The sequence below is a fragment of the Hevea brasiliensis genome, chromosome 12 (assembly GCF_030052815.1).
Source record: "Hevea brasiliensis isolate MT/VB/25A 57/8 chromosome 12, ASM3005281v1, whole genome shotgun sequence".
In the NCBI taxonomy this organism is placed as follows: domain Eukaryota; kingdom Viridiplantae; phylum Streptophyta; class Magnoliopsida; order Malpighiales; family Euphorbiaceae; genus Hevea; species Hevea brasiliensis.
Genome location: NC_079504.1, coordinates 47,865,146 through 47,885,493, shown reverse-complemented (window position 1 = coordinate 47,885,493; position 20,348 = coordinate 47,865,146). Strand labels below are relative to the sequence as shown.

The 20,348-nt window shown below is 31.1% G+C and overlaps 1 pseudogene; it reads right to left on the bottom strand.

Moving 5' to 3' along the window:
* Positions 1-7,893: 7,893 nt before the first annotated feature.
* On the bottom strand, positions 7,894-11,343 carry LOC110637384 (putative receptor-like protein kinase At3g47110; annotated as a pseudogene).
* Positions 11,344-20,348: the final 9,005 nt, after the last annotated feature.

The window sequence follows — 20,348 nt, the reverse complement described above, 5'->3', positions numbered from 1 at the left end:
CACTCAATTCCTACTCCACATAAGGTATACACAAAATTTTTAGAAGGAATTGGCACTAACCTTGACTTAGTACTTTCCAAGACTTCAAAACTTCACTTTCTTCCTTTTTTTTGCTATCCAAAGCTTGCTCTAGATGTGAGGATGAGTTTCTGTGAAGAGAAGCTAGGGTTTTGAGGTAGTTTGATGGGTTAACCAAAGCTTGAAAGGGGGCTTCAATGGTGGTTTCTCTCCTCTCTCTCTCTCTCTCTAAATTCGGCTGCCCAAGGTTGAAGATGGCTGTTTAGTTTTTTTTTTTTTCAATTTTTATCTTCTTTTATTCATGTTTAAGTGGTATATAATGATGTGTCAAAATTTGGTTGGGTGAAAATATTTTAATTGCATCATGTTTATGTCATAAATATGACTTTTATTTCATTTTCTTTTCTTTTCTTTTCTACTCATTTTTAATTAAATTTTTAGCAATATTTATTCACATTTTATGTTATAATAATTATTTAGTTAACTGGACAAGTCGGTCAAAAATTATATCTGAAGACGAAATGACTAAAATGCCCTCTGTTTGGCTCATCGAGCCAAAATCGTCTGTACCGATCTCAAAAAATTTTTAAGTATTTTCTTGGCTTTCTAATGCTATCGAAACCACAATGACTTTTCCCTGGAGTCTCAAAAATTATTTTATAAATTTTTTCCTGGGTTTAGGGCTCCTAGCTGCGAGGACCGCAACTTCCCACTAGGTTACCCATCGCTAGGGCACCGTCTCATTTAACTTGATTGTATTTTATTTCTAAAATTTTTTTCAAATTTTTCTTATTATTATTTGAGTTATTTATGACTCCTTACTCTAGTCTAAATATTTTTTCGGCGTTCTAGTGGCCCGCACCAACACCTTCACAAACAAGAGAATGTACAGAATTGCTACAGTGAGGATGTTACACAATGGATACAAAAGACAGTGAAGCACGTGAAGCCTTAGCTAGTGTTGTCCTTGATTCACCAGAAGAACGTGGACCTTAGTACCAAGGCTTTTATGGAGACATTGATTTGAATAATTCAGACTATAGAAATTATAATTTGTCCACATCTCCATAAAGAAACAACCCGTGAATCAACCTTATTCTATGGATTGAGTTTGAGAAAGGACTCTATCCATTTTTGAATCAAGGCGCTCTAACATCTTATTTTGAGTTGTAGCATTCTTTGTCTGCCAGTTTTAGACTTCTTCTGGCAGGGTGATAGGAGCAGCTTGGCCTTTAGCAGTCATCTTGGTGGACTGAATAAAAGGTCTAGTGGAATTTTGTTTCATAAATGTGGATTAATTGATTTTTGGATAAAAAAAATGCAATCCAAAAATTTGCAATAATGATTTTATTTTTTAATTAGTTTTTATCTTAACGTATATTGTATGTTAATTTACTTGTTATATAAATTTATAATTTAATTTTTTATATAATTTTTTTAAGTTTTCATATATAATATAATATTATCATAATATATTATTTTTAATAGTCAATTAAAAGTAATTATTTATAAGCATAATTATATTTTATTTCTAATTAAAGTTGATTAAAAAATTATAAAAAAACAAAATTAATAATTTATATTACATTAATCAATTAAAAATATTATAAATAAAACACATGAAATAAAATTTTTAATATATATTACTTTAGTGATTAAAATATTACAAATAAAACATGAGAATATGAATATTTTTATTTTATAAATTAAAATTTATTATTTACTAAAAGTTATTTTCAAAACAGTTTTAATTTTTTTATCTTTTTTAATAAAGTTATTATAGTCCATTTAGAATAGAGATTGTAAGAAAAAAAATATGTGTTTTACTGCTTGATTTTATCTTAATGCAATAAGAATTTTAGAACTAATAATTTTTTATAAATATATTTTAATTTGGTATTTTTATAAATAATAAAAATAATGAAGAGTGTTTTTGAAAATTCTAATGTTCCCCCTTCCCAATTTTTAATTTTTTTTTCAACTTTTTGCGTTATAGCCAATTCTTTATTTTTTGAAAATTTTAGCTTGAATTTAAAATTTTATTATTTTTAGTTAGTAGTTAAAAATGAAATAAATCGATGGTCAAAATTACGATATATCAATTGATTAGAAAAGAAATCAATAATCAAAATTATATCTGGTTAGCTGATTAAAATTACTTTTGACTATAGGTTAAAATAAACTTTAAAAACTATGTTAGAATTACAAAAAAAAAAAAAAAAAAAAAAAAAAAAAAAAAAAATAGCTATAATTATAAAAATTTTTAAAAAATAAATTTTAATATTAAGCCATTAAATTAATTGTGCATTATTATTTACTATTAATAGAATTGTTTGAGCTAGGATTTTTATTTAAATAAATATTTTTTGAAATAAGATTTATAATAAGATTAAGATTTTAATATGTTAATTATTATTTATTGTAAAATAAAAAATTATAAAAATAATTTGATCAGTTCTTAAATTCTCTCATTCTTATTTTTATATTTACTAATTAATATCATAAAAGAATATAAGACTATGAGTAAAAAAATTAGGTTAACAATTGAATAAATTTTTGTAATTTATTTATTTACATATATATAATTCTATGTAAAGTAAATTAAAAGATTAAAATATTTAAAATAAAAAAGTATTTATGACAAATATATCGATGAACACGTACATATATAAGTGAATGTATGAGTATACTAGGAAATATAAATAAAATAGAAATTATAAAAATAATAAATACTCGACCCGATTGCAGTTGGTCCAGCTAGAAAAAAAAAAAAAAAAGGCTAGTTCAATCACCTACACAAACACATACATTTATCAATTGACTGACTAAAAATAATTAAATAAAACCGAAGCAAGAATAATAAATCCTATGGATTGCTAAATTTTCGATAGAGTTTTCTTTGTAACTAGACCTAATCCCTACAAAGTAAAAGAAACACAAGTAATAGCAACAACACAAATTGACCTCAAGCTCGCCATACATATCATATTGCCCATCTAGTGCCTACTGGAACACTAATCTACATCCATTGATCCAAGTTCTAACTCAGGTCTCTATCTCATACATCCATTGATCCAAGTTCTAACTCAGGTCTCTATCTCCTCTACAATCCAAATAATTATTAAATGTCCATAAAAAATTTCAAAAGTATTCTTAGAGGTCCTTTAGATCATCCTAAGTCCTTACAATTTATTTTAATTATTTTCAACCTGCCAAAAATATTTTATTAATTAAATTTGCAAGCATAACAGATAGATAAAACACTAAGTTGGAGTTCAGGCTTACCAATGCTGATTTTGACACTTGGAATGTGTCCGGAGCTTCTGAAAATGCTATGAATGACTGTAAACATAACCACTTTCTAGGAGAGTCCATTGGGCATTAAGACTAGGTCAAAAACTCAATCCACAACACCAATGAGCTATCGCCAATTTGAATACACTTTCGGAATGCCCATGAGCTGCTGGATATAGGTCTAATGACAAGTTAGTCAAAACTCCTCTCTAGTTGCCCAATGTTTGCCAATATAGTTTAGGCAATACGTTAAGCATCTTCTTTGTTGGTGTCATTTCGAGGCTTGTGGAATGTAGATGAAGATTACAAGATCCAATCATCCATTCCAACTACCGGTTGGCTGAGAATGCCTTTAAAGCTCTGAAAACCCCATTTTCTCTGTCCTCGCTAGTGCTAAAAATAGCCACCAAATCTGGCATGGTTAGTCCCATCTGAAAGTTCTCTTCACCAATGTAACACCCATCATTTTCTAACATTGAAATTCCTATCGTCATTGGAAAATCCTTGTGAAATTGAGATTTTCATAGACAAGGAAGTGGTGAACCATATATATATATATATATATGAAATTAATGTGTTAAGAGTATAGGTTATATGTGAATTTTGTTAAGAAAAGAAATCAAGGTATCCTTGTGGGCAGAAAGAACTTCGACAACCAAAGGTTAAACTTTCGATAGCTGAAGTCCCTTGTTATTATTCAAATGTCTTTTTGGATAAAATAGACTTTGGTAGATGAAAGCTGGGCTTTCAGCAACCAAAAATCCCCTCGATAGTAGGGTATAAATAGCTCACTTAGTTTCATCTTTAAAAGAAAATTAGTTTTTTTCTCTCTCCCTTAGCCGTTTTTGCATGCAAAGGGTTTAAGTTAAAATCCTTTTGGGCAATTGCATGTTTTAGATACCTTGATGCTTGGATTTTCCTTGGAAAAGTGAAGTGAGAGTGGGTTGAAGCTTGGTCTATTAATTACTTTAATTTCTGCTTTAAGTATAACCGTGCATCACGAAATGCATTGATATTAGGGTGTAATGTATTAGAACCATATTTGATGTAATTGCATATATGTTTATGATGTAAGGTAGATTATGGATGACTAAATGGAAGTTTCCTTCAGTACCTCTTACATAGCATTAATGATACAAGCTTATGTTTTCAAGATTTTTAAGGTTAGTGATGCTTTGTCATTTCTGCAACTCTTTATTGTGAATCTTGTTCTTTTTTTTTTTTTTTTTTGCATAATCATCTTAGAACAAAAAATGAGATTAGATTTCTCTCTCTCTCTTGTATTTGTGTAAGTAGTATTAAACAATGAATAGTATGTTATGTGCATCATTATGCAACTTAAGCTAATAAAAAAAAAATTGTTTAGGTGTATAGTTTCTGTGTTTGGGCTTAAAGATAAAGATGTGCTGAAGATTATAAATTTCTGGTGAGTTGTTCATCTTCCAATGTCACTGCTCCATTACATGTTCAGTTACCAGTTATAAGAAGGGTGGATTGAATGAATGCTGATAGGGCTTTGTAAGACTTCTCATGTATTTTGTATATTGTACATCTTAGGAGTGTTCAAGTGGAAACTTTGTAATTTAACTGTGATATTGGTACTTATCAAGTGTCAACTTGAATTATCTTTATACTTATCATCTTTATTGGAGCATTTGCTTTGTCAAACATCAAATTTTGTGCCAAAAATGAGAGAGAAATTGATGAGCATCTTTATTTGGATGATCATAAATGCACTAGTTGAAGATAAATTGATTAATTTTTTGCAATATTTGCTATTCAAAATCACAAAGGCCTGATTGCCTTTATGGTCAGCATTAGGTTGTTCTACACAGTAAGCCTAATTTGTAGCATTAATGTGTTATATTGTATAAATAAGTGAATATGCAATGCTTGTAAAAAAAAAAGAAAGTATCGAAACATATATAAGTAAGGTTTGGCGGCTGGGAAATGCAAAAAAGTAGAGAGTTTCAGACGTAAACAATGATGTCAATTTAGCTATATTTTTATAAGAAGTTGATCTAAATTTTTGTGATGACAAAATATAATAATTTTATAACCTATCCAATTATTAAATTCACTTAAGTTTAGTAATTATGATTATTAAAATAAAAATAAAAATAAAAATTTAAAGATTTTACCAATACAAACCGAAGTTCAATGGTCAAATTGAAATTGATGGAAGCATCAACGAGTAAGACTAATTTAGATAATATATAATTAGGTTTGAGATAAGTTTAAAAAATAATACATTTATAAGGTTTGAGTGTTACACATTTGATATCATTATCCAAATTTGTTTATATAAATGGTTAATTAATATAAAGTGTATGTTTTTTTATAATAATATTTATAAATTTTTTATATATTATATTTTAAACAAATAAAATTTAAATATTTTATTTAGTCATTAAATTTTTAAAATATAAATTTTTAATAAAAATATTGTTTTATATCTATTAGTAAAAATGGGCTAGGATATTTTTCAAAAAATAATAATTGGATTTAGAATGGATTTGAGTAATTGATGATAAATTTTAATTGGGTTTGAGATAGGTTCAAATATTGAGAATATTAATCGAGTTCAGACTCAGGTAAAATAATTTTCACTGATATAAAAAATTTTCCTTGAGGGACCAATACAGTGACATGTGTTCTTAAATGTAACCAATTGATGCACCCAACCTTACAAAAATTTTTTAAATATATATAATTTCTAAAATATTTTTAATATTTGTAAATAAATTTTGATTGAAATTAGTAAAAAATATAAAGATCAAATTTATATTTGGAATTAATATATATAAAAAGAGTTCAAGTAATTATATAATTTATTTTTTAAAAAAATTATATAATTTATTTATAAAATTTTATTTTTAATATTTTTAAATGATATATAAAAATTTGAGATATATATATATATAAATAAAAATATTTGCTTTTAAATTCTATTAATTAGCAAGAAGAAAAATATTCTTAATTTACAATCATCATTTTAATATTTTTTTAATGTAAATTATCCTGATTATTAAAATTAATTTATTGAAATTAATTTTTTTATTCATAATTATTTCAAATTTTGATTGTGATTAAAAATTATATATATACGCACACATACACTTAAAATTGACTAACTAAATCAATGAGTCTACTGAATTAAATTTCTAGTTTCACCACTGAGTTAATGTTAAATATAAAATTAATTTAAAAATAATTAATTATACTCATTGTTTGTGTATTTTTTAAGAATCAATGTTATATATTTAAACAAATATCATAATAGAGTATAACTAAACTAAAATAATTCTTTGAGGGTGACAATGTTAGCACAACACATCGAAGGAAAAAAAAAAAAAAAAAAAAACAAGAAGATAACAAAGGAGATAGTTCAGAAAGATACATTTGCATGTATCACAACTAGAAGAGTGGACATTTATTCAATATGACTTTCTATTGAAAAGTTGGTCATGTTACCATTAATCGAAAAGAATTTTCAAGGGAGTATGAAACAATACTATAACGTTCAGTGGCGAAGCTAAAAATATTTTTTTGAGAGGGCTAATATAAGGGCAGAGCTACATGCTATTAAGTGTGGTCAATTGATTAACTTTATAAAAATATTTTAAAATATATAATATATAAAATATTTTAAATGATTTTCAGTATATTTTCGTTAAAATTAATTAAAAAAAATAAAATGGGGCAATTTTATATTTTGAACTAATATATGTGAAAAGACTTCAAGTAACTATATAATTTATTTTCTGAAAAAGATTATATAATTTTTTAAATAATTTAAATGAAAATTTGATATATACATAAAAGTATTTTATATTTAAATTCTATAAGGTAGCATAGATAATAATATTCTCAATTTACAATCATCATTTTAATTATTTATTAAAATAATTATAAAACGTCTTGATTATTAAAATTTATTTTTTAAAAATTAATTATTTGCAATTATTTGAAATTTTAATTGTTAAAAATTAATTATATATATATATATTGATTTAAATATAATTATTTAAATACACTTAAAATTGATGAATTAAATAAATAGCTCTACTAAATAAAATTTTTAACTCTGAGATATTGTTAAATGTAAAATTAATTTAAAAATAATTAATTATGCCTATTATTTTTATATTTTGAAGGAATTAATCTTATCTATTCAAAAAATATTATAATATATTATAATTAAATTAATAAAAATTGAAAATGTCAATATTATAAAATTTATGATGAAAATAAAAAAAAATAAATATTTCATATTATTCATAATATAATAAAATAATAAAAATTATCAGAGGGGTCAATAATTAAAATAAAATAATTTTTTTAAAGAATATACATATATGAGGCCCCACTAACCCCCTTCCCTTTTGATAACGTTAAGTTATTTTCATAATTTTTATGTAAGTCAAAATGGATTTTAGTCCCATGTTATCTTGAACCCGTTAAATATCTATTATGTTGCGTCAAGAAAAAAAAAAAAAAAAAAAAAGCCAATTGAAGGCAAGAACTAAGATATATTTAATTATTAAGCTAAAAAAAAAATTTGGAAGTTAAGTCATAGAATTACCTCTCATCACCCTCCATCTGAATATTCGGAAAAGTTTTCTTTATCAAATGCAACTTGTTCATGACATCAGCCATATTCATTCGTTCCATTGGTGATTCCATTGAACATGCAACTCCAATTTCAAGCATTGAAACTAGGCATTGTCTCAGATTTGTTGTAACCTGGCTCAAGTTCTCATGGTGATTGGTTTCTTCTGCTTCCATTGTGGCATCATCATCACATTCTTCATTTGCTATTTCTTTAGGGAGAAGGGTTGGATCCACAATTTGTAAAAGTCTTTTTGGCAATGCTGCCTTTACAAAATTATGGACATTTATTCCCTCTTTAAACATTTCATCAGTTGGTCTTCTTTCTGAGAACATCTCTAGCACAAGAATTCCATAACTATAAACATCTCCTTCTTTCGATGCTATGCCTCTCATTCCATATTCTACATGTATGTAAAAGTAATCAAATTAATATGGCAATAATAAGTTCATCATTTGTTGACTAACAATAAATTAACAAACTGGGAAAACAGGTCTTGATTAGAGCAGGTATAGGTGAAAGTTAAATTTTATTGAGCATATAACTCCTCAGGGGGGATTTATATGGAACTGAATGTGGCTTGGAGATGGGATATAGAACGGTGGTCCTGAAAAACATATCAATTTTTGTTTATATGATAAAAGGAAAAAAAAAAAGAAAAGACTATTAAGGGAAGAAGAAGAAGCAGAATTAGAAGAAAAAGAAGAAAAATAGAGGAAGATGCTTGTATAGTTGTTAATTACCTGGAGCAACATAACCAACGGTTCCATTGATTCTAGTTGTGCTGATTTGACTCAGAGATAAATTGCTGTTGATTGAGAAGAGTTTTGCTAGACCAAAATCACTTACATGAGCAACCATGTCATCATCAAGAAGAACATTGCTGGGTTTCAGGTCACAATGAATGATAGGCTTTCCACAGAGGTCATGTAGATAATGCAATGCTGATGCTACATCAATGGCGATATTGAGTCTTTGAAGAAGGTTCAAGCTTCTTTTCTGATTTTCACCTTCTGCACATGGATGCAGCTACTTTTCTAGGCTTCCATTCCCCATATATTCAAAAATTAAAGCCTTGAATGCATTTGTTTTGTAATCTAAACTGGAGCAACATGTTACGAGCTTAACAAGATTTCGATGCCTTATATTCCCCAGCGAATTGCATTCAGCCGTGAAGCTCTTAATGGCACCCGTTTGCTCGAGGTTGAGGACCTTAACAGCTACTGGTGTTTGGACTTGAGGTAGAAATCCTTTATACACAGAGCTAAAGCCACCTGAACCAATTAAATTGCTACAAGAGAATCCATCCGTTCCGTGATAAAAGGTCTTTATAGGATACCATTACAAGGTGGTTCATTTCTAAGGGTGCAACAGAAGGCTTGGTTCTTGATTTTCTCATCCAGCGAATAAGAAAAAAGATCAGAAACGAAAGCAGAGTTGGAACCACACAAGCAATTGCAACCACTAGCTTAAGCGTGTGGGATTTCACTTTCTTCAAGATTTTAGTAGTGCATTTTGGTAAACCAAGTTCTGGGACACCACCGCAAAGCTTGGTATTCCCAATCAGTGATAATGCACTGACATTAGTAAATACTCCTCTTTCTGGTACCTCTCCCTCAAGATCATTGAACGAAAGATTCAAGTATTGGAGATAAGGGATTTCTTGGAGATCTTTGGGAATTTGTCCTGACAAGTTGTTTCGCCAAAGATCTAAATATTGAAGGCCTTTAAGGGAAGCTAAAGATGAAGGGATGGTTCCTTGGGAAAAATTTCCTTGCATATAAAGATATTCTAGGCTCAAGCAACCTCCAATGGTTCCAGGAATTTCACCTGAAAGATTGTTTTCTGAGATATCCAGTGTATTTACATTTTAAAGCTTTCTCACTTCTGTTGGTAAGTGCCCAGTGAAAGAGTTAAAAGATAATTATTTTTGATAAAGAAGTAAGACCTAAAACTTCCTCAGGTAACTCTCCGCTGAGTCTATTTTCTGCAATACGTACAGCCTATAAATGTTGGCAATTTCTAATACTTGGAGGAATGCTTCCTTCCAATTTGTTTCCAGACAGCAATACACGAGATAATTGGGTGAGGTTACCAATGGAGGACGGAATTTGACCTGACAATTGATTGTAGCTTAAAACTAATGATTGTAGCTTTTGAAGCTTTCCAAACTGAGATGGGATGAAAACTGTGAAAAGGTTTTCTTCCAATTGCAAATCAATTAAGTTGACAAGATTCTCCATCGCCGCAGGAATAATTCCAGTGATTTCATTTCCTCCCATATATAATCTAATGAGCCCAGTTGAAAAATTGGCAACAGAGTCTGGCAAGACACCTGCAAAATTATTTCTGGTGATAGAGAAGATTTGTAGATCACTACAATTTGTCAAGGAGGTCAAGAAAAGTAAGTCATTCGATGAATTACTTCCAAGATTATTGAACTCGAATTTCAGCAGTAAGATACTCTGTAAATTTCCAAGATTAGTGGGAACTTGTCCCACAAATTTGTTCATGCCCATATCAACGAGTTGAAGCTGAGAGGCATTAGACAATGAATTTGGAATTGGGCCAGAGAAAAAGTTTCCGTCTACTAAAAAAGCTTGAAGATTTGGGAGACTGAAGAAAATATTGTCAGGTAGACTCCCACTAAGTTGATTGGCAGCAAATACCAGAAAACTCAAAGATGTGATGTTGAAAAGAGATGGGGGGATTATACCTGATAATCTATTAACTCCAACGGCAAAACTATTCAAGCTTTTTAATCGACCCATCTCATTTGGAATACTTCCTTCCAGATCATTAAATGTTGCAGAAAACATGGTAAGTGATGAAAGGTTGCCTAAAGGAGGAATTTCTCCTGTCAGATTGTTATTGCGAAGTCCAAGCTTTTCCAGCTTTGGCAGGGAGCCAAGTTCTTCTGGGATCTTTCCAGCAAGATTATTCCACTGTAAATATATTGTGTTGAGCTGGAAACAGCGAGTCAAGTTGAGTGGAATTGTACCATTTAATGAGTTACTGTTGACAAAGAACTTCTGCAGTCGAAACAACTTGCCAAGTTGCTGCGGAATTTCGCCCTTTAAGCTGTTGTTTTGGAGGTTGATCAACCTAAGAAAGCTGAGGTTGCCAATATATGGTGACACAGAACCAAAAAGATTCTGCCCTTCTAAGACCAAGGAGGTGACTCTTTGAAGGCTGCGACCACATGTGATTCCAGTCCAGTGGCAGAAATGGAGAGAATCATTCCATGAGTTGAAGATTCCATGGGGATCACTGGTTATCCCTTGTTTGAATTTGAGCAAAGCAAGTTCATCTGTCTCTCTTCCTGAAGCACCGGCTTGCAGGCATCCTAAGTTAATAGAGAAGAAAAGAAACACTTGCAGACAAACAAATGTATAAAAGCTGCGCTTACTAAACTTCATTTGGTTTAAAGAGGCTGGAAGCAGCTATTAGAATTGTTTGGTTAGTTCAAAAAGTGAGATGCAGAAAACTATATACAAAACCATCCATGCCCAGTGTTGAAAATTTCCTAAGCTGATAATAATGATATTAGGGGAATGCGTTAAATTGTCAAGGTCGTCCCGGCTCAACAAGTTCTATCTACCTCAATAAAGTCAAAATTTCTTAATTTTAATCCAATGCATTACGTACATTTCGGTCTTTAAAATTTAACGCAGTAGGAGCATTTCGCCTTCGCCTTCCCTTTCATTTCCTTTTCCCTGACTTCATTGGCTTGAACAGGTTCCCCTTCTCCACCACTTTGATTTTGGGATTTCTCAGGGTGAGGAGATAAATTTGAGCTTGATATATATATATATATATCAGCAAAAAAATTTTATAAAGGTAATAAAAATGAGAGAGATTGTGGAGGGGCTCTGACTAAAACTTTGCCGATAAACAATCCATTTACATCGAACCTACAGAACACCAACCACAACTAGAACTTAAAAAACACCAAAACAAATAGTAAACACCAAAACAAAAGAGCAGATAAAAAACTCCAAGACCAGAATCTACAGGAGAGCAACGAAGCCTGAGGTTCTACTAAAACCCTGTTTTACCAAGGGATCTGCACATGAATTTGCCTCTCTTAACACATGACAAAATGAGACACTTTTAAAAAAGTGTTAAAGTAATCTCTTTGTTTTTCAAATTAGGGATGTAGTATTTATCTCAAGTAAATGTTGAAAAAAAAAAAAAGAAATTTTGCTCTATTAGCAAAGTGAAATCATGGTTTTTGGTTTCAGTAGATATGATTTGGTAACTGAAATTTTTGAGTATTGGCTTAATTGGTGCTTTGGATTCAAAATTAGAGATATGATTAGAAGTAAAAAGTAAAATTGGAAAAACTATAACTAGGGTTCTGAGTTTCTTATGCAATGAAATGAGAGCAAAAAGAGGAATAAGGAGAGAGGTATTGGCTGAATGCAATAAATCCACAGAGAATCCCAAAGGGCTATTGATAATACACTTGGACCTAAAGGGATGTTGATGAGGGGAAGAGAGAAAAGGGGAGAGATGGAGATCAGGGATCGTTAATTTTGTAAACCATGTTTTGAGAAACAATTAGTTTTTTTTTTCAATTAGTCCAACTCATAAAAACTTCAATAGCCTATATTTTCTCGTAATTATTGTTTTTTTAGTGTTTTCTTTACTTTATATTACTATTTCATTTTTAATTTATTTTATATATTTTATAATTACATTAGATTTTAATAATTTATGTTGACACCATATTTTGGTCGATCTTCAAATGCATAACTTGTGTAATTAATATACAATTTTCTGTTGATACTTTCTTAAATGGATCTCTCATCTTAATATTTTACCCAATCTCAACTAAATTACTTGACCACAGGTCATTTTCTCTGAACTAGTAATAATTTCAGTTCTCCCAAATAAATAATAAATGTCAAGTTTATTCGACCTCAGATATGCTCAAGTTAATTGTTTTTCGACCTCTCTGCCTCTACTCAACTCGTTCGGATTGATGTCCAATCTTCGGACCATCTGGTCTTACATTCTATTGTCTTCCGATCTTGGTGGGGTCACATAATTCAAAATTTCAAATTGTGGTTAGTTTTTATCAGGTATCTCACTCTAATTGTTCAAAATTTCTTAATCAAGTTGATGTTTTATCCGATCTCTAAATAATTGTTCCAATCCTAATAAATTATTTTGACTAGGACCCGATCTCAAGTCTTTACAAATCACTCCAAATGTTTCAAAGTTTCAATCGATATTCGGTCATAAGGTCTTACGATCCCATGTTCGTTTTTCCAATCTCTTTAAGTGGTCTCATGTTTTATGAGGGATAACCGATCTTAGGTTATATGTTCAACTTTATTCAATTTAGTAGGGGTTAATTCTATCTAGCACGTGCAAACTTGATTTAATATTTTTCGATCTCATCTAGAATTAATCACAAATGAACTTAATTCATTTTAAAAGAAAATACAAAGTTACTCAGCAAGAAGATCTTCCCTAGCTTGCTCTTCAAGTATATTTTCAATGTTCTCTCCCTCCTCTCTCTCATGTTCCTCTTCACTCTCGGCCTCAACACTAGGGGCAAGCTTCTCCAGCCAGGTGAAGTCTTCTTTATGGTAGCGCTTCACCAGCTCAGCTAGGAGATTGCTATGGGCATTCACATTAGCATTGGCTTCCTTCACCAAAGCTTTGTCCTCCTTGGCCCTTATCTCTCTAGAGAATCGAGCTAGATTAGCAGCTCGGCAAGCCCGAGCATCTTTAAGTTCCCTCTCCAGCTGAGCCGTTCTTTCCTCAGAAGACCTCACTTGGCTCTCCAAGTCAATGATCTGATCATTAGCGGTCAAGAGTTGGGTCTTCGCAACTGCCGCATCCTGCACTGCCTTGATGATCTCCCTTCTTAAGAGATGAGCATTCTCCCTGATTATCTGTTGGTTCGCAATTGCCTCCAATCCCAAACTCATGGTCTGGGTTAGAAGATCTTTGATGCTCTCCTGGTCCATCTGAATCCAATCTTCTTAAGAACAAATCGAAGAGCCTAAGACCTTCGCCAGATCGGGATTTCCTCGAACTGAGTGGTTCCTCTCCAAAGTCAACATTTTGCATGAATAGTAATGTCAATAGTAACCTCCATAATATCAAATGCAAAGAAATAAACACCTACCTTTGTTAATATGCCCTAGTATGTCTAGTATGATTGGTTTAGATAGGTTGGCATGCTAATAGGGTTCCGATTGCAGTACTGCCTATGGCTTCATGCCATTTCGTGATTTATGGCATTTAATGCTATTTTGTGATATTATGGCTTTTGGCCATTTTGATACTCTTTATATACTTGGCTTTGTACCTGATGATTATTATGGCTTGTCAGCCATTCTGTTGCACACCTGGTAGACACTATGTGATCGATGGTATGACGGCCCGAGGTACTTAGTACCCAATGCTAGTTTACCCATTTATCCAGTTCAGTCAACTAGTATAGGTTACTTGGGTAGCTAAAATAAATCTTACAAAGTTATAATTAAATAATGAACATAAAAATCACTAAATTAATAGAATATTACGAATAATTACCAAAAATCCAATATGCATGAAATAACAGCATAATTTATGCATATTTAATTATTTTTATTTATTTTTATTTTATATTGACACCACTAAGCTATATGCTTAGGGCGTCGCTTTTTGCTACGCGTAGGTACTGGAGACCAAGAGCATGTGTAACACCCTCACTTTAGCAAGTCTGTACATTCTACAGTTCTAGTGGCCGGTGTCGGTCCTGAAAGCTAGAATATCTGGAACTATATTTAAACTAAAGTGAGGAGTCATAAATAACTCAAATAATAGTAAGGAAAAAAATTTAAAAAAATTTAAGGTATGAAATACACCAAGGTTAAATGAGCCGGTGCCCTGGTGATGGGTGACCCTAACCGGAAATTGCTATCTTCACAGCCAGTAGCCCTAAACCCGAGGGAAATCCCGTGAAATAATTTTTGGGTTGCCAGAGAAGAGTTACAGCGCCCTAGGTAGCATTAGAATCAAGAAAATGTTAGGAGAATTTTTAAGATTGGTACAGACAGTTTTGGCTCCTTAAGCTAAACGGAGGGCATTTTGGTCATTTCGTCTTCAGAGATGATTTTGACCAACTTGTCCATTTAAGTAAGTGAAATATATGATATAAAATGTGAATTAATATTGATGAAAAATTTATTTAAAAATAAGTAAAGAGAGAAGCAAGAAAAATAAAACAAAAATAAGATTTAAACTTAATTATTACCTAAGCCTTATGTAAATAAGAGGTCATTAAAATTTTTGACCAATCAAAACTTACCAAGCTTACATAAAACAAATAAGAAAGGATAAAAAAACACATAAGAAATCAGTTTCTTCTTCTTCGATTCCCACTTGGCAAAACCAAAGAAAGAGAGTCCACCATTGAAGCTCTTCCCACAAAGCTTAGCAAACTTTGATTTTACACCCTAAAACCACCTCCTCTCTTCATTAAACCTGACCCTTGTATCTTGAGTAACTTGAGGCAGCAAAAAGGAAGGAGAAATTAAGAAGTCTTGGCAAGCTTGGGTGTCACATAAGTGAGGTTAGTGACCAATCTCTCTCTTTCTCTTTCAATTCATGTTTAGGGAGTTTATTTAAGTTAGAAATTGTAAGACAATTTGATGAAAACCACTTGGATGTATCTTCCCCAATTTCAACAGCCATAATAGGATGTAGGGTTTGATGGTTTTTTATGGATTTGAATGGCTTAGAAATGTTGTTTGATATGTAGACAACAATTAGAAATTGATTAGTATGCCTAATGTGACATGTGTTGTGTAAATCTTGAATTGGAGCTAGGGTTTTGAATTTAAAACTTAGGGTTTTGCTCATGTATTGGTGAATGGAAGTTCTAATGGTCAATTAGTGACCACTTATCTATATTTGATGAAGAATTGAAGTGAATTGTGCCAATGGAATTGAGGTTAGATATGCTGCCTTTGGTGACCTGCAGGGCTAGATGTGAGTCCAATAAGTTTGGGTAGCTGTAACTTGAGTTGTGTAGGTTCAGTTGGTGCAATGCCAATTAGACATGAAATTAGATACATAATGGCACAACTTTGATGAAGAAACCCTACCCAGAAAACCACAATAGACTGACCTAAAAATTGACTAAATCTGGGTAACACACATTCTGCCTGGGCAAAATGACCAAATGAACAATATTCATTCATTTGGTCATAACTCAGTGTAGAAAGGTCCAATTGACCTGAAATTTATATCAATGAAAAGCTTAGACAATTTAGAGAAACTTTTATGTAGAACGCAAACTCAAATTCTGGACTTAACCAAATGAAATTGCTAGCCAAAATTGAGCTACCAAATCTAGTAGAACCAGAATTGCCCAGAAATTCTGGTTACTAGTCAATCTGGCCAGTTATGGTAAAATGGCAATAACTTGAGTTACAAAAGTCCAAATGGAGTGATTCAAAAAGCGAATTAAAGAAGACACATAAAGGAACAACTTTGATGAAGACAAGTTAGCTAAATTCTCACTGTAGCTTAGACCAATGGAACAACAAACATAGGACACAAAAACTGAAATTTTTTATTTATTTCATATTGGTTTTAAGTATTGATTGGCAACTAATGCCAACACTTTTGTCAACCAAAATGTGGTAATTTCATGTGGTTAGAACTCATGTAACTATTATGTATGAGAAAGTCAATATTTTGACTCGAATAGTAAAATGAATAGTAACCTTACATGTTAAACACAAATATTCAATTAAGAGCTTTGTAATATGCCCTAGTAGGCCTAATGTTATTGGTTTGGATAGGTTGGCATGCCAATAGGGTTCTGATAGGAATACTGCATATGGCTTCATGCCATTCTATGATATGATAACCTATGGCTCTACTGAGTATGATGTTATACTTGGCTTTATGGCTTATTGTTTTTATGGCTTATTAGCCATTATGTCTGCACACCGGGAGACACATTCTGACCGATGGTGTGTGGCCGAGGTACACTGTACCCGATTACTAGTTTACCCGTTTATCCAGTCCGGTCAATTTGTATAGGTTACTTGGACATGGAAAAGTATAAATGTAATTGAATTGATTATTAAAGGAAGTAAGGAAATTAAATATCAAGATAAAGAACAAGAATGATTTCAATAAAAGAGGCTCAAAATCATCATGAGAACGATTAATAAAATGCTAGGAAGAGTTAAATATCATAAGATGTAATTAGCCTTCAACTAAACAATAAATTAGTAATTATTTATTTTCTTATAAGTACAATAACTAGGAAATTTTTACTTTCATTTGTATATTATATTTTCCTGCATTATTGGCACCACTAAGCTTTATGCTTAGCGCGTCGCTGTTTGCAACGCGTAAGTACTGAAGATTTGGCTAGAGAACCCAGTGGACCATGGACTGGGAGATTAGAAGTTTTGATCTGCATTTGGGTCCTGAGTGTCACCTCCTCAGCAGTGCATACTTTGGTAGTGTCCAGCAGCCTGTATTTTATTTTTGATCATTATAATCAAATTTTGGACATTTAATGTAAATTATGTATTTTTGTACATGAAATGTACATATGATGTAAATTAATACAGTTTAAAATTTTCATATTTGAATTGTATATGTATGTAAATGATTTAAATTTTCTTATGTATTTATATGAGTGAAACTTATTAATGTTCTGAATGAGAAAATGATTTTTTGAATCTGTACAAAGATAATTGTTTCACACAGGTGGAAAAATTGTCAAATTATTAAGAAATGAGGGGAAACTCCGTCATTTTCTCCACAGAAAAAAATAAAATAAAATAAATGAACAATTGATTAAATTTAATGAAAAATTGAATGTGATAATTAAGAAGTAATAAATTGAGATAAGTTAAGATAGGGTGCTCTAGCACCGAGTGTGACATGCCCTACTCAACTACACTGTAAACGGGTAAGGGGTGTCACAGCGTGAGCCTAGTAGGCCTTAGACTGGGAATCAGAGTTTTGATCTGCACTTATGTCCGGTGTCACCTCATCCGTGCAATGTATTTTTGTAGGACCACTGGGCTTCATTAGAAATTTTGTATTTTATATTTTGTAATTAGACTTTTATTTTGTTATGTAAATTAGACACTTATGTAATTACTGTAAATTATCTAAATTAATTGAAATTGAGTATTTTGTTTATGAATGAGTATCAATTTATTTATTTATGTATGAATGAAAATTGTGAGTTTGCAACATTGAAATGAAGTACTAGAATTAAATGTGATGAAGAATTTACATTATTATAAATATATTATTGAGACTTTTGATAGGTGGGAAAACATCAAATATTAATAAATTTAGGGAAAACTCCGTCAGTTTATCTGGTTAATAAATTGACCCCAAATTAAAGGAATTAAATGTGATTATTTGAAATGAAATAAGATAATTTAAGGTGCTCCAGCACCGAGTGTGACATGCCTGGCTCAGCTACATTGTAGACTGGTAAGGGGTGTCACAATCACGGTCACCTTAGCATTAGTGGTCCCAGCTTTGTGAGACATCGATACCAGCTCTCCTATCATTCCAGCAGTAAACGTTTTAACTGATCATTCTCAAATGAAATATGATTAATCCGTATCCATGATGTAAGAACTTTTTAGACACTATATCATACCGAGCTTTTCGGGTAGATCAGTATCTGGCTGACTTATCTTACAAATATTACTTTTTGTATGCTATCGTAATGCATACGTCATCTGAAAAAGATTTTTATTTTTATTTTTATTAGTGTAAGAATAAGAGCTCAGATGATATAAATATTACTAGAATTTCGATAAAATAGTAAAGAGTTTGAAAGAAAATTAGATAAAAACAAATCATAATGTGGGAAGTTAAGATTCGATTAATGAGGAGAAATAAGAATTGTTGTAGTTCGAATAGAAGTAGAAGATTCGGATAATAAACAAGAGGTCGAAAGTCAAGAGTAGAAAAGAGTTTGGACAATAAGTTATGAGATTGGAAACTAGAAAAAGCCCAGATAGTAATAAAGAGATTGGGAAATGATGCACGTAATGCATCACATTATCCTAGTCTTCTAGAGAGAGATCGGGAAAGAGTTCAACTCAACTTCTGTGATTGCTATACCTTTATTAAAGTTTACTTTTCAAAATAGGGGAGAATAGGAGAGAGTCATTTCCTTGAATTCCCGTAGTTTTATATCTTGTAAAATATTCAGTACTAAATTAGGGAAATCGGGGGAGAGTCCTTTCCTAAAATTCCTGTAGTTTTATAAAGTTCTCTCGTATAAATTAGGGAGATCGAGAGAGAGTCCTTTCCTTGAAAACCTCAGCACTCATTTTTACAGAATTCAACTCACATTTTAGTAACTGGTTCACGAGAGAGTTCTTCTAAGAACCCCGAACTTTATATCTTGGACCCAATGGAGAGTCCTTCTTAGGAGCCACACATTTATGTCACCTAGGAAACTTTTCCTTCAATTTGGCTTAATCAAACAAATACCGTAATTCCAAAACATTAAATCGTTTAAGATGGAACGATATGGGTAAAGGTTTTACCGGTAATTATGCCGATGATGAGACCTTCCTTCATTAACTGATAGTCCTCATTAATGAAGGGAATTCTCTAGGTTTTAATTAACACATCCCTTTTGAATTAGAGTCCTAATTAAAAGGAATGAAAATCTATACCTATATTGTTTCTTGCATATCCATTACACACACCGCACCCTCAGTTATTTGAACGCTAATGATGAGGTATATAATGTGTGAGCCGAAAGTCCTCCTCACTCGTTATGAACCATTAGGGACCAAATAACACCTCTTCGGAATTAGAGTTCTAATTCAAAGAGGGAGGAACTTAACAAATACATAACAAATTAAACAAATATAATATCAATTCACTGTAGGGTCATCCCATATACTCGTGTTCTTAGATAACCCAAAATGGTGAAATATCAAATGTTCATTTTATCAATAACAGGGACCAACATCATAATTATAACTCCAAATTTATTGATCTTAAATTATAAAGAGCACACCGTTAAATCTGCTTACTTTTATTGAAGGACGAGGTGGGGTGCTTAACACCTTCCTTACACGCACACGAACCCTGAGCCTAGAATCTTTGTTTTAGAAGTGGTTTTGTAAATTCTTATTTTTACAAATGGTTTCCTTTAATTTTCCTTAAAATTAAAGTAGCGACCCCTCACTTTTCTCGCTTCAGCAAGAATCGTCCGGCAACCATAAAAACCCTTGCGACAATTTACTCAACAATAATTATTATCAAAGTAAAGATACATTTAACAAAAGAAAATAAAATTAAAAATATTTTTTATGTATTAGAAAATTTATTAATATTACTTTTAATTAAATAATTACTAAATAAATGAAAAATAGTTATATTATAAATAAAAAATAATCAATTT